At 35.8% G+C, this 13,642-nt stretch overlaps 1 non-coding gene across 1 annotated transcript; it reads right to left on the reverse strand.

Moving 5' to 3' along the window:
- Positions 1 to 12,917: 12,917 nt before the first annotated feature.
- LOC112867097 (small nucleolar RNA SNORA46) lies at positions 12,918 to 13,057 on the reverse strand. The gene has a single exon (XR_003224160.1). It is a non-coding gene; the product is annotated as a small nucleolar RNA SNORA46 (small nucleolar RNA).
- Between the last annotated feature and the right edge of the window lie 585 nt (positions 13,058 to 13,642).

Below are 13,642 nucleotides of genomic sequence, written 5' to 3' on the forward strand. Positions count from 1 at the left end.
TGTACGTATTTAGCATTCCAATTCACTAAATAGGATATGGTATTACTTTATTTTTTTTTTAGAGGCTGAGAATTACTAGCCGGTGGTGATGTCTACTGCCTTAATAGCAGCTGAAATCCAACAGTGCGTGAAATTATGTTATTTATAAAGTTGGGAAAATGTTCTTGGAATTCTTCAATATGAAAGCTTTCATATAAACACAAAATCTAATTTTATATGGAGAGTTTTATCTTTGTATTCAATGGCAAAATATTTTATAGAATTTTTAAATCTAATATATAAAAGAAGAAATTTAAGAGGTCAAGCATGAGTCTACCAGAAGTTTAGCAAATGTTTCTATAAAATGCAAATAGACCATCACTGACCTAGGGTATATTATTTCCTCTGAAATTACAGGATAGGTTCCTTTTCTCCTTTATTCTATCCCTGACCAAAAAAGAAAAAAAAAAAAAAACTGGTAAAAGAAGTGTGATGAGAGATGTTGAATTCATACATGACACTTCACACTCCCTCAATTTGATTGTTTTGAATTTTTTGAAAAGTAATCTTAGTTCTACGTCAACATCTTTGATCAAAGGCTTTCAAAATCTGTGCTTAATCAACAAGCATAGCAAAGACTCTAATTATTTCATAAACATAAACATCTACTCTTTGAGTCTTTCATGTGAAATACTTCATCCTTTCTTCCCTCTTATTTTACAAGCAGTCTTTTAATTATTAGTCAGTTAGCTGGGGCATTTATTTAGTCTTAGTTCCATCATCATTCTTTTTTCACATTGGATAAAACACTGTAGTCTTACCTCTCTTTCAGTTTGTTCTTAGGTAAAATGAAGATCTAAAAAAAAAATCAATGATTTTTATGTTATATCTGATAGTCACAGATTTATACAGAAGGATGACAGGAATTAATGTTGGACAACTCCAGGGCATAGTGGTCTTCCTCCGGGCTGTGTCTGCATTCACTCCTTTGACAACCACTCTCATAGCATTGAATACTGTGTCACTCTATATACCTCTCATATTTATATCACCAACCCACACCTTTGTGTGAGTCCTATATGTAGATTTGTGCTCCAGATTCCCATATCTAGCCACCTCTCCACTTTGATGCATATTACGATCTCTCAAACTCAACTCAATCTCCCCTACAACCTGCTCCATCTTAATATTCCTTAATAAACTACTTTATTTCAGAATTTTAATGGCTCAGACCAAGAATTTTGAAGTTATCTTGAGCTTTCTACTTTCTACTTTTTACACCCCACTACTATGAATTCCTACTGTGGATAATTTAGGTATTTTTGATAGCCTCTGTAGGATAAGTCCTGACAGTGGGTTTTCTTTTTTTTATAATGTAAGCGCTTGACTTAAATTTGATTGATGAGGCATTGCTTCAAAGAGGCATTCACTTCAAAGATGGCTATCTAGAGTAAACACACTGCCAGCTATGCTATTAGATAAAGAGTCAGGCAAAACTCAGCTCCCCCTCTCAACTTGTTCCCACCCCCAGGCTACTCTATTTTAGCGATCTTGGTTGGTTTCCATAATTCACCACTTGGGCCAATTGTTTTTGTTCTTCCTACACTTTAAAGTCCTGCTCTTATGTTTAAATTCAACAAAAAGTGAGCACACAAAACCGTAGGTCCCACCTTGGATTCCAACAAAAGCTGGACCCCTCTCTTTCTCCATTTGTTATTTTTCTGTCTGATGAGGAAGCCAAAGACAAGCTAAGAGAGAAGCACAAGATAACACCACCTCACCCACCTCACCCCCCCCCCCCCCCCGCCAGGGTATGTGCGACATTCTTCAGGCACTCTTGGCTGCCCAAGAACAAAGGGAATGGAAAAACAAATGGTTAACTGATAGAGATCACAGTCATGTAGAATATGAATCTCCATCAGTTTGCAAAGGTCTTAGTAAATTACAAGAAAAAGGAAATCTTATTAATAGCCTAACATCTAGAAACCCATACACTCAGTTTCCTGGAGTCCTAACATCACCCTCCCCTCCATAGTGATGTGGGGATAAAGGCAGAAGGAAATGGTAGATAAAATTAAATTTCCTTATAACCTGCAGTCTATTGACAAATGCTTGAGGGAAATATAGAGTTATAACATTCCTCCAGGAATTCCCTACTGTCTTAATGTTAATGCCTTACTAGAGGGGAAAATAACTTTAGCTCACAATAGCAAGACCTCTAGTATCTTCCTGGGTTGCCTGAGTGGCTCCGTTGGTTAAGTGTCTGACTCTTCTTGGTTTCAGCTCAGGTCATGATCTCATGGTTTGTGAATTCTAGCCCTACATCTGGCTCTGTGCTGACTGGAGCCTGCTTAGGATTCATTCTCTCTCTCTCTCTTTCTCTCTCTCTCTCTCTCTGATCTTCCCCTGCTCTCTTTCCAAATAAATAAATAAAAACATTAAAAAACTTGACCGAGTACCCAGCAGTTTAAAAATCAAAGATTAGGGGTCCCTGGGTGGCTCAGTTGGTTCAGCGTCCGACTTCAGCTCAGGTCATGATCTCAGGGTTCATGAGCTCGAGCCTTGTGTTGGGCTCTGTGCTGACAGTTCAGAGCCTGGAGCCTGCTTCTGATTCTGTATCTCTCTCTCTCTCTGCCTGCACCCACCCCCTGCTCGCACTCTGTCTCTCTCAAAAATGAATATATGTCAAAAGAAAAAAAAAAGAGTAAAATCCAGATATTCTGGATTTCTTTTTGATTCTTACCTAGAACGTTTTTAAATATTATGCTTTGCTTTTGCAGTGCACTAGGTATGTTCAGTGTTGTTCCCAGAATGTTCTCAGGTGTTGAAAGGGCGGACCTACGCTGGCCGACTCCATCTTGTTCTGTGTCCTTCACCTTGACCACACTTCCTCCCCTTGAGTAACCGCCCCCCTCACCTGCCTAACAGGACTCGGACCCCTCCCCAGGCAATCGGCTGAGGCCATAGCCATTACCTCACCAACTACCCCTAGGCCCCAATAAAACCTTTGTCCTTTTGAAACTCGCTCTCTCTCCCCGGTATCTCACCACTGCGTTGGTGCAGGTAGGGGATTGAGCTCAAGCTAGCTCGAATAAAGGCTCTTTTGCTTTTACATCAGACTCGGCTCCCTGGCGGTCTTTGGGGATCACGAATTCTGGGCATAACAGTGTCTCCAAATTTTCACTAGGTCTGGTAATGCTCAGAGCATTTCATCCGTCAGGATTCAAAAATAGGCCCTACCAGCCTAAATACCTAAACTTCTACCGTGTTATTTTTGAAAAGTTTTAATCTTTGAAGAAGCAATGACAATAGGATCCCACTCCACACCTATTAGGACAGCCCAAATCCAAAACACGCACAATATCCATGCTGGCAAGGATGTGGAACAACAGCAACTCTAATAGATCGGTGGTGGCATTGCACAAGCTCAGGGCATGTGGGAAGACAGTAACGGTTTCTTACAAAACTAAGCATACTCTTACCCTATGATCCAAACACTCATGCCTTTGGCATTTACCCAAAAGAAATGAAAGCTTCTGTCTACATGAAAACCTGAACACAGATATTTTTGGTGGCTTTATTTACACTTGCCAAAACTTGGAAGCAACCAAGATGTGCTTCAGCAGGCGAATGGATAAATGAACTGTGCCAGACCGTGGAGTATTCAGCACTGAAAAGAAATAAGCTAACAAACCATAAATAAAACACAGAGGAAACTGAAATACATATTGCCAAACGAAAGAAGGCACTCTGAAATGGCTACATACCATGGTTTCAACATGTGGCGTTCTACAAAAGGTAAAGCTATGGAGACCGCTAAGATTATCTTATAGAGGGGGGAGGGAGAAATGAACAGGCAGAACAGAGAGGATTTATAGGACAGTGAAAATAATCTGTATAATATGGTAAGATATGGTAGAAAATGTCCAGACATTTGTCCGAATCCACGAAACGTACAACACCAAGAATAAGCCCAAAGTTATGCTATGGAATTTGGGTTACTATGATATGTCCCTGCAGGTTCATCCTTGGAAAAAAAAAAAAAAAAGTACCATTCTAGTGAGTGATGCTGACTATGAAGAGGCTGTGCATGTATGAGGGCAAAAAGTATATGGGAAATCTTTGTACTTTTTAAATCAATTTTGTTGGAAGCCTATAACTTGTCTAAAAAAAAATAATTCCTAAAAAGTAGAAACGTAGGACGAAAGTTTTTAATGGGAGCGATAAGCATCTCTGGGTCACAAAACAGCAGTCAGTCAGTATACACTATCAGGTAGAGGGAAGCGAGACAAGGTTTATGGCTAGCATAAAACTCAGTGTTCAGGGGAATAAAGTCTCCTCCATATATATAATACAATTTGTTGGCAATGAAATAGGAAATCTCTTCTGGTACTCGTATATCATTTTCTTCAAGTCCTGGTTTATAATGCCATTAGAATATTTTAGAATATTTTAAGGTGTAGATGACATGGTCAGAAGATGCTAAGAGGAGACGATGGCTGATAATCTAGTTCAGTTTTAGATGTAACTTCTTTTGCAACTACGTTGTATCTTAAATAATCTATGTAACAGTAGGTACACATAATCACAAAAGACAAAGATGAGGCTCACCCATGTGTTTTTTTTTTTTTAAAAAAGGATATTGATCAAAGGCATGTTTGCAGAAGCAAAAGCCTAAAATGACTTAGTCTTTACATTGTGATGGCAGTTGTGCATATGCATCAATGGTTGAATTTCATTAGTTTAACTTTTAAAAATATTTTATTTAAACTACATCCAAAATACAATCTTTCCTTACCCTTCCTTGTGTAGAAAAGGAAAACAATGTAATAGCTAGTATTTGAGTTCCAAAGGCAAGAAGGAGTTCTCTTGGATCTTCTGAAATTACATACAAGGCAGATATAGGAAATACCTAGATTCTGATGTTTGCATTTTGACAGCACACTTCAGGGAAATCAGACTTTGTGATGTGAATATCGTTTTGAAAGTTTGTATTTGGAATTGCATTTTAGGAGTTATAAGCACAGCTTCCTGCTTTAGGGCTCTAGGCTTTTTCTTTCTCCAAACAGAAAGAGAAAGAGAATGAATCAGAGTTAAAATGATTAATTGCAACAGAAATCCTCCTATTGGAAAGGAGCGTACTGTTTCTCTTTTGATGATAAATGAGTAAATCTTACAATATTCAGTAAATATGGTAATCTTGCTAAGGAGTATACTAGAATTCATGTTAAATCTCATTTAAAAAAAAAAGTTACTTATGCTTTTTTTAATGTTGGTAGTGTTCCAAAACAATAAGCCGTCAATGTCCATACTCTTGGAAGGGAAATAAACCATAAAAGAGCGATTTCAGTACTTAGCACGGAGGGTAAAAACTGCTGGCATTGTAACTGTACTTTGCTGATATATCTTTTCAGAGGCACACTTTTGCTGTTTCGAAAGATTCTGTTCTACGTGCTGAGCATTCTACCTTGTAGGTAAAAGCAGAGCCAGCATTCATATAAATGACAGTCTTCTGGGTATTATATACTAAGTGCCAACACAGGGCTCACAGCCCAGGTGTATCAATTATTAGCTGGTTAGTGATATTTGTAACTTAGTCACAGAATACACACTTTTCATAGTTTTTTTTTTTTTTTTTTTTTTTTTTTAGAAATGCAGCAAAAAATAAATAGTACAATGACATATAACATAATTTTACATGAACCCTCAGCATAAATGAAAATTTCTGGCCTGGGAATTTGGAAGAAGTACAGATGATAAGGAAGCAAAGAGAGAATCATCCAAAATGGCAAAAAAATAGTGGGGATGGGGACTGGAAGCGAGGCATTCTAGCTCCAAGTAATCAGATATGATTAAGAGTAATAGAGTCCGTTAAAGGAATAGACGTTTATCGTAAAGGAATTAACTACTTAATCTTCTTACTTACAGGTCGTGAAGCTTTGTTTCCTTCGTTCATTATTACCATCTTGGGAAAATGGTGTAGGGTTGAATGCAGAACCATCTTATAAAGCACTGAACTCACTGCCACGGTGATTCTGAGCAAAACCTTCTATGTAACATTTGTGTTTCATCCTTCCCTTGCAAAATACACTCCAACTCATGCACCCCATGCTCTCAAGTGTATTGTTTTATTAATGCTATTCCCCACTCTCATCCTTGCTCCTCCCAAATTTACTACTACCTCTTGCACATATTTATTTCTTTGTATTGGCCAATTACTGAATCAGAGAAAGTGTATATTCAAAACTAACCTGAATTTGTGTTAATTATGGGCGCTATTATAGAGGAACACATGGAAGAGAATTAGGGAAGGAAACTTCCCTTAATTTTATCCTTAAAACAGACAGGGAAATCTTCTAATATGAACAGAACGGTAGGAGACAGAGTATCCTTCCTATCTAGCGTGCTGTGAAAAAGTAAAATGACCAATATGTGGCTAAGTCCATTTTCAGTTAATCTAAGAGAAAAGAAAATTAACAGAGTTTTTAAAATGGTATATAAATTGCCCAAAGCAGCTAATCTCAGGGCAGAGACGGCTCGGGGTGAAATACAGCAGAGTAGTGTGGAGATGAGGTGATTAGTCAAAATGGTAAACCAGCCCATTGGCACGAGACATCAGAAAATGCCAGAAAAGATTTGCTTATAAATTTGAACTTTCGGATAACAAATATACCTTATTAGAGCTTACCAGAAGAAGGGATAGAAAATCTGCCCTAATATCTCTTGAAGAAATTGAATCCATTATTAAAAATTTCATCAAAGAAAACCCGAGCTTCAGTTGTCTCACTGATTAATTCTTCCAAAATTTAAGGAGGAAATAAAAGGGTTGCCATATATTAATTGCTCTGATAATTAAAAGGAATTCTTTCAACTCCTTTTATGAGGAAGCTGATATGAAAAGAACATTCTGATTGCTAAGGAGTTCAGAATCAGGTGGCCATATTCACAGTGTCTTTTAAACTGTCATCTTCAATTTCACCAGCAAATGAGGCCCAAATTTAACCCTGATTTCCCATGAATGAAGTTTAGAATTAATTATCATATTTCTATTTGGTTTGTAACTGACAACCTTCCTTCCATCAATGCCACCGAAACCCAACAAACTAAGATTTCTTAGGTATCTCAGAAAAAATAATGAATGCCAGATTAGGAATACTAATATTACTATATATTTTGAAATGTGGAATATTTTAAGAATCTCTATTTTGACTTTATAACGTTACTGGGAATACTAAACCAAAAGGGAAAAAAAAATATGAAATAGAGAATGTACAAAACTGATCCAGCGAACTGTGCGATGAAATTATTTTCATTTCACGTGTCTAGTGTTAAGCAACAGTACGTATGGGGAAATTAGCAAGAATATTAGAGATGAAGATTAGCGACTGTGAGAGCATCAAATACAGTTTCATGCATTAACAAACTTATTGAAACATAACGAGAGTGAATTACTTCTTTGGGAAGAAGCCCTAGATTTCTGAGCGGAATATACGGTAGGACTCAATCCAACCCCCTCACCACCTCCCTGGCTATTGATTTAAGCGCTTTGTAGAAAATGTTATGGACTTGGCTCTCTAATTAGATTGACAACTGCTAGTTACAAAAGACAAATAATTTTGATGCAGTGTGTGGATGTGTGTCTGTGTGTGAGCGCGCGTGTAGGTATAGATGGATGGATTTTAAATACGCATCTAGACATTTAAGTGAATTTCCAAAAGTAAACAAGCTGAGGTGACCAGAATCCGAGTCTAGTAGAGATCATTATTTCAGAAGCTTCCTTCATTTTCTCTTCTGTTAATACTCTCTCCACAACTTAACTGTTGTTTTGCCTGTTGACACCATATGACTTTCGCCTATTTTTGAGAACTGTATAAAAGGAATCACACAGTACAGTCTCTTGTGCCTGGCTTTTCTTTTCAATAGTATGTCTTTAAAGTATATTCAAGTTGTTACTGTTGTTTTCTCGCTTCAATCACTTGTATTGCTTTGAGCTTAAAGTGGTATATGGCATGTAAAAGGAGAGGGAGAAAAAGAAAGAGAGAAAATCAGGGTTGGGGATAGAGAAAGAAGGGGAAGACAAGAGATGTAAAGGCTTTAAAGAAGGAGGAGAAACACAGCAATAACCTGACTGAACTCAGATCAAAGAGGAGACAGTATTATATAAGTCTCAGCAGAAACCAGGTACTGATTGTAGTGCCCATTCCCCTGATGCCTTTGACTTAATTTTTAATAATCTAAAAATATAGATTTAATCCCAAGGAGAAGGAGCAAGTCACTTAGTTGGCTGATACTAGGCCTTCACTACCTTTGTGGGGTACAGGTTAAATTTTTTAGAAATAATAGATAAAATTACATTGTACACACATAAATATTAATATAACGTATAGTTATGAATATCATATGTCACCTTCCAAATGGGAAAACCATCCATATTTGCATACATTTATCACTGAGATCTGTGGCATTTTTCTCATTAGAAATTATATATCATAGATGGAACGCACTGTTGCCCCCAAGAAATTCAGTGATGAAGGTTTTAGAGAAACGTTTTCCTTAAGAAACAACGCTCAGTGATGAAACGTGAAGAAACAACGTTCAGTTCAGTGATGAACGTTTTAGAGAAGGTTTTGTTTAAGAAACAAAACGACCAAGTTGGAGGGATTCTGTATATCTCAATGATGAGTTTGATTTGAGACTCAGAAAGCTTCCAGCTTTGGGATATGCCTTTAAGCTGTGACAGAGTTTCCTTCTGTCCAAAAGACTTTGGAACGGAAATAAGTTTGCATAATTTAACGTAAAACCAAAGTGAATGGCTAAAATGTGCATGCTTCGTCAGCCACACAAGAAGATTCATACTTTAGGCCAGTGATAGGTTAAGTTTTAGTTAATACTGACTGCTTCTCCCCTTCCTCCTCCCCCACACCCCCCCACAAGAAAAAAAACCCACCACCTTTCTAATATGATACCACATACCTCTAATACCCCAGTGAAACTAGTTTAGGAGAAACCAGCTTTAGAGCTTAAAAACCACTGTTTCACCCTGTTAATTTGACAAGCAAAAGAAAGTGCCAATAAAAGTGTTCCTTTTTAAATGTGCATAAAGAGGAAGATGCTTTAAAACAGGAATGGGGGATAACATTATGCAATTTCAAATATATAAATGTATATTATTTATATCCTAACTAAAGTTTCATTTTGGCCAAAAGGGAACTCTATGTATTCTGGATGGCTGGCTCAGCTGCCACCATGGACAGCTCCCTACTGAAAAACAGCTTCTTCCGGAAGGAAAGTAACTTTGCTCCTCTACTGCTCCAAGGGGTAGGGGAACAGGCCTACATTTAATATGTTGGCAACAGAGTTACAGAAAAGGTAGAAATACTGGAATTTCATCATGATACCACAGATCTATGACTGAAAGCCAAATAACAAAGACATGTGAATCAGAAATAAAAGCAAATGATTCATTGAGTTGATGTGTAAGGTTTATGCTGATTTTTTTTTAAGGTACAGCATCTCATACTATGTCCTTCTTTAGTAAAGACAGTCACTATACAGCAAACATAAATAGAGGAACATACACTCATGAATTTAGGGAATGCATCATAGTATACAAAAAGTCACATTTGCTCATTCTGCAAAATTCAGGAAACAAAAAGAGAAACAAAACAATTACCTTCACCCCAAGATGTCGGTCTTTCTTATCTATCATAGAAGTCTATATCAGATTTCTTTAATGTTCTCAAGATGTTTTTAAAATTCTTAGAAATAAGAAAATAGAGTTTTTTTTTAACTCAGAATAATGAAGTTGAAAGAGGACATCAGAGAGAAAATACATAATATTGAGATCATTTTAGTCAGTTATTAAGATATTTGGCAGGGTGCCCAGGTGGCTCATTTGGTTAAGTGACTGGCTCTTGATTTTGGCTCAGGTCATAATCTCCAGATTCTGGGATTGAGGCTGCCTCGGGCTCTGTGCTGCAGATGGAACCTGCTTGAGATTCTCTCCCTCCCTTTGCCCTTCCCCCAGTGTGCACACGTGCTCACTCTAAAAAAAAAAAAAAAAAAAAAAAAAAAAAAAGAAAGAAAGAAAGAAGAAATTTGGCAAAAAGTTTTTAAATGAAGTGAATGAGAACACTCTAAGTTATAACTCATTTGGGCTAAAAACTGAAGATCTAAGATGTTGCTGACAAGGATCGTTCAAGACAAGTCCATAATTATAACAATTTGACAATGTGATTTGATGCTATTTATATGAAAGCAATGGAAATGACAGTGACCACCAGAAAGTGTAATTAAAGAGACAGAAGAGAATATCAAAAATCAAAACTCTAAGGCTAAATAAAATAGAGTGAAAAGGAAATGGTTATGCATTTGTCTTACACTCTTTATTCTCAATATATGACATTCTTAAAAGAATATTGAGGGTGTATAAGTATTTAGGAAGTCAGTCTATCTGTAGCAGCTTATCTTATGATATTTTGGATCATTTAATTTCAAAATACTATTTTTAGGTGGTAGAAAGTATGACCTCTCTCCATTTTTCTCAATTGTTATGAAAGGAAAACAGTAATATAAACACTATAAAATCTGAGTGACCTTCCAAATACGAAGAACTCATACAGCTGCCTTTGTTCCCTATACTGATCATCCAACAAAATGGAGCACATCTCTCAAGCTACATCAGCATGTGATTGTCGACTCTAATTTCTAGAACTCATTATTGACAATAATAAATTATGTTAGATTATTACTGACTGTAAATACCTTGAGAATACCAAGAATATTAGCAGTGCTTGGTTTACATATTGACAATATTATTTAAAAGGACAAAAAAGAACACTCAGAGATGGTTAGGCTGGGATTTAAAGTGAGTTTTTCATTATTAAGCTCATGATGACTTAGAGTAAATTTGATTATTCTAATCTCTTGTCAGTGGCCAATTATTTTTCTCACCACTATTTGGTGTCAGTTATGCAAAAACAGACATATTTATCCTATAATTCTCAGATTTTAGGGGTTTTATACATTGCTAGTTTCGTTGAAATGAAAAACATATTCTTATGGAAAACTTCCCAGGGAAAATTTTATTTAATATGCCTAATTTTATTATAAGAGCTTGGAAGATCATATAATAAATCTTGGGGACACTTGTAAACCTTATGTGGTATTACTCCAACACTAAAGGACAATTTGATAATAAATATTCAAGGTAAAAATAATTTGCATAATTTTGAAAATTAGATAAATCAGAATTTTCCAGCGTTCAGTAAGTCTCCATTAAATAATGTGCTGCTGTTTTACTTTATACAATAGCAAAGCATCTATGAGTCATTTGATATAATCTGAGAACTGCATTATTTGTTTTTAGTTTGCATCTAACAACACAGACACACTATGATTAATGATTTTTAACATAATATTAACTAGAAACAACACTTATAATAGATTCATCCATTTTAAAAGTGAAAATGCCAGAGGGGCGCCTGGGTGGCTCAGTCAGTTAAGCATCCGACTTCAGCTCAGGTCATATTCTCATGGTTGGTTAGTTCAAGCCCCACATCAGGCTCTGCGCTGACAGCTCAGAGCCTGGAGCCTGCTTTGGATTCTGTGTCTCCCTCTCTCTCTGCTCCTCCCCCACTCATGCTGTCTCTTTCTCTCTCTCAAAAATAATAAACACTTTTTAAAAACTTTTTAAAAAGGTGAAAATGCCAGAGAACGAATACATTTATTATATTATTAATACTTTTATTATTTATAATTATTTTGTAGTAATTGATTTTTATCATTTAATTAACTATTATTTAATAATAATTATTAATGATTGAATTTATTAATTTAATAATATCACATTTAGAATCAATGACGGCAATACAGAAAACTATGAAGTTGGTATGAAAAAAATTGGGGAATGATTTATCTTTTCTATGTATGTCCTTAACACAAAAGTCATGTTGAAGTTTAACTGAAGTTGGAAATTCTAGCCTCTGACAAAGGCACTTGTTTTACTTATTATAATGATAATGAAATAAAATTTTCATTTATGGAATAAAAAGCTCCGGCATGTCTAGATAAAGGAGGGATTATTAAAATTATCTTTCCTTAGTTTTGGTCTTGTAACCATTCAATCAATGTAATTTTTAAAGTTATTAAACAGCTCCATTGTAAAACAGTAACCAGCTTTTGCAAAATCCTTTTTATTTTCTGAAATGCAGTTTTGGAAGGAAAAGGACAGATAGTGACTAAGGTTTTGAAGTCAGAGCTTATCTTTTCTGTTCCTAAAATAGTTTGGGGAATTGGAATAAAATTAGTTTTATAAAGTAATTTAACTATTTGAGATATTTAGTTCAAAGTACACATAGGAATCTAACCTAATTTCAATACCAATTCAGAATTTTAAAAAGAGTTCAGACTTTTATACAGTAGACACATAATTAAAAACTATTGTGCCAGAGACAAAATTACTATAAATATTATCTTCAATAATCTTTGGGAACACCAATAGTGCTTCAGAAAATTAAAATATTTTCTATTGCAAAAGGCCAAACCTTGGTTCATTCTTAAATTACCTTATCATGAAAGATATTAAAATAACACAGAAAGTTTGTCCCCAAGCCTTGAGTAGAGTAGGTCTGAAGTCAGTTTGCAATCACAAACTAATAAAGTAATTGAAGGGAACTCATAACAAGTTGGGTTTTTTTTAATATTTTTAAAAATACTTTTTCGAATGCAGTTTTATCATCACAACACAAATATTTAAAGAATGCAAATATTCAAAAATGACTAAATTGAATAGCAGCTTTATTCATAATGTCTCCAAATTGAAGACAATTCAAAATGCCCTTCAACTGGTGACTGCTAAACAAAGTATGGCACTATATACAATGAATACTGCTCGAACAACCAAAAATGGCAAACTATTTATTTTTATTTTTATTAAGGTATGTTCCCTAACTCTATACAGCAACAGCAGAATGGCACGATGTCAGCCGTGCAACAGAAAGAGCCAGGAATTCTTTCACACAAGAGTGGAACCAAGAAAGGGGACAATTCCCATTCACAGGTTTAGATATATAGTGCTGTGACCAACTACTGATATTCAAGAACAACAATGTATCTTGAATTGATATATTCAAGAACATTCAAGAATCCTACATGCGCATTTCTAAGCAAAAGAATATCTAAAGATTCATATTGTGTGATTCAATTTATATGACAATTAAGGAAAGGCAAAGCTAGGGAGAAAAACAGATCCGTGATTGCCAAGTGTTGTGGGTAAGAGTTGAGAGGATGGGAACATAGGGGATTCCAGGGTAAACACACCGTGCTCACAGCTACATGACACTGTGCATTTGCTAACAGTGACAGAAGAATACAGAACAAAGCAAATGAGTTTGCCTGCATGTTAATTTTTGAAAAAGCCAGCTAGGCTGTGAGGGGAAAGATGGAATGTAGGCTGTGACAAATGAATCTGTCTTCCAATGAATTGAAAAGGACACTGAAGAATGGGAAAGAAGCTGATATATGTAACTTGGGAAAACAGTATTTTGAGTGGTTACTGTAGAGCTAAAGGCTAGCTACAAAAACTCTTTAGTTGGTAAATTTGTTTCAAATAGAAGTGTGGTTTAAGAATTTTGAAGCTGTGTCATTTATACAGTAGGGTAGA

This window comes from Puma concolor, chromosome A2, assembly GCF_028749965.1.
Source record: "Puma concolor isolate L17-30 chromosome A2, mPumCon1.1.hap2, whole genome shotgun sequence".
Lineage (NCBI taxonomy): Eukaryota > Metazoa > Chordata > Mammalia > Carnivora > Felidae > Puma > Puma concolor.